Below are 2,762 nucleotides of genomic sequence, written 5' to 3' on the forward strand. Positions count from 1 at the left end.
TTCTGTTTCTTCAAATGTATTAGTAACTGAAATAAAAAATATAATTGAATTATCATCATCATGGAAATGGCTTTAAGAGGCAACTGGTCAGATGAATAATATCGCTTCCTAATTTCAATCAGTAAATAGTTGCCATTGATAAATAGACAGCTAACAGTCCATCAAGAATGCTCAGGATATGTTATATCATACAACATGATTGTTAACAGGGGGAAACACTAGGAACTAACTTCTGTGAACTTTTTATTGCATCATACCAGATAAGCACAAAAGTACCACCCATGTCTCTGAGCATATTGGACCATGCACCTTTGAAAAAAGCTTTAGCTCCTTCATCATGAGCAATTCTCCTCCAGCAGTCGAGAGTGCCTATGTACACGGTGTCAGTTCCTTTGTGTCCTGACTGGATCATCATTTCGTAATGAATAACGTTAAACAGATAGAAAGTCAACCTGTAACAACTGTGGCATGTGCAATCATTCAGCTGTTAAAGATGTGAATATCCTTGCAACCTGGAAACATTCCCTTTTCAGTGTCATAGATACCAATGTAGGCAGCTTGGCAGATGATAACGCCTTGCACAGATACATTAAGGCCTTGGTCCAGGCCTTTAATCCCATAAGATTTGTAGATCTTAACCAGGTAGTTTGGGTAAGCCCTGGTTTTACCCACATCAGCCACTAGACTGGTATGGGCAGAATTAAGAGGAAACATAAAACACAAGGATGTGGCCCCAGTGGCACCACCTGATGCTAGATTCCCTGTGAAGCAGTGCCAAAACTGGATTCTTTTATCCACACCACCCAGGAAGATCTGTGTGATTTATCTGGAAAGGTGAAGTTGAGAGTTTGGGTGAAAAAATGTCTGATGACGTTGGCCAGGGTTATCACCCTAGAAGGGCACGACTCCCTGCTCCTTGGGGATGTGACCCATACAATCTATAATGTCCTTGTGTTGCTTGTCTGTAGTGATTTGCTGTGGGCATGCTGCCCCTGTAGCAGCAGCTTGACACATTGGGTAGGTGCTACCACCATGGTCTTGGAGATGGCCAGAGCCACTCTACCTGCTAGGAAGTCCTTAGCAAGGGACACAGCGGCATCTGTCAAGTTGAAAGGAAAGAGGAGGTGGGTAACTGGAGGACTGTGATAGTAACCAGCTGGGACTCTGGGACTCATCTTCTAATTTTGATATCTAGTATTTTCATTTTCATTAATATCAAAACATGTTTAAAAATTTCCATTATGATTTGCAAACATTTAGATATTTTTAGTTACTTTTTGTAATTGATTTCTCGTAAAAGTTTATTATGGGCAGAAAATAAACTCTTCAATTCTTTGAAATATTTTGAGACTTGATTTATAGGCCAATACCAAGTCAATTTTTCTTTTGTTTTTAAATTTTTTATTTACTTATTTTAGAGAGAATGCATTAACAGGAGGAGGGGCACAGGGAGAGGGAGACTCTCAAGCAGACTCGGGGCAGAGCCTGGGAGCCCAATGCCCTGCCATCCCACAATCCTGAGATCATGATCCCACCAGAAGCCAAGACACACTTGTAACTGACTGAGCCACCCAGGCACCTCCACAGTCAGTTTTTTTCAAAAGGTTTCATGTGTGCTTACCCAGCAGATATACTCTGCAGTTGTTTCATTATTATGATTGTTGAAATATTCTGCTTTTTCCCCAGTTCTTTCTATTATGTACCTAGAGAGTAATATTAAAAGCTTCCACTGTCATCATAGATTTCCCATTTATCCTTGTACTTATGTCAATATTTGCTTTTTAATATTCAAGGCCACTTATTAGATTTAAGAAATTAAAATGTTTATGTAGTCCTGGTGAATTAAACTCTTATCATTATGAAGTGATCCTCTTGATTTCTAATAATGACTTAGCCTTAATTATCATGTCTACTGATATTAATATATCTATGCCAGCAATCTGTTGCTCTTTGTATAATAACTTTTTTCTAGCATTTAACTTATAAATCTATATCCCTTATGTTTAAATTATTAGTCTTTAAATATTTTTCTATAAACAATAGGGATTTAAAAATATATGTGATAAATTCTTAAAAATGGAATAGTTTTTATATTAAAATAGAATTTTGATACTAGATTTTATAGTTTTTTATCACAATGTGTTTTCAATTTGTTCTCTTATTTCTCTTCTTCTTCTCTTTTTTTAATCATTGTATTTTTTCCACTACTCTATTAGTTTAAAGTTATACAATCATATTCTCTTTAGTTGTTATTACAGATATTACCGTATGCTCCCATGACTTATCAAAGCCTTAGACTGATGAATTGTTTTACTCCTTCCAGATAATATAAGGACTATAGAAGAGTTTAACTTCCAGTAAACCCCTCTAGCCATGATTGTACTACATTTACTATATTCTTTCTCACAGATTGTTTTTCTGTCTGAAAAACTTTCTTTGATGTGTTGTGATGTTTGGATCTGCTGGTGGTAAATTCACTGAGTTGTTTTCGTTTTTGTTTTTGTTTTTCAATCTCAAAATGTCTTTGTCTAGCATCATTGTTGAGAAGTATTTTCCCCAGACACTGAACTTTAGGTTGGTAAGTTATTTTCTCTCATCCCCTTGAAGGTATCATTTTATTATGTCCAATTTCTATTCTTGCTCTTGACAGTCAGCTAAACATCTAATTGCTCCTTTTCTGGAGGTAATCTTTTTTTCTGTAATTGCTTCTGTCATTTTGTTTTGTCTTATTTTTTCCCCTGTAGTTATTTGTATGATGTGAT

General features: G+C 36.1%; 1 pseudogene; it reads right to left on the reverse strand.

Annotated features, from left to right (window-relative positions):
- Positions 1 to 202: 202 nt before the first annotated feature.
- LOC121474065 lies at positions 203 to 1,175 on the reverse strand (annotated as a pseudogene).
- Positions 1,176 to 2,762: the final 1,587 nt, after the last annotated feature.

This window comes from Vulpes lagopus, chromosome 12 (genome assembly GCF_018345385.1).
Source record: "Vulpes lagopus strain Blue_001 chromosome 12, ASM1834538v1, whole genome shotgun sequence".
Taxonomy (NCBI): domain Eukaryota; kingdom Metazoa; phylum Chordata; class Mammalia; order Carnivora; family Canidae; genus Vulpes; species Vulpes lagopus.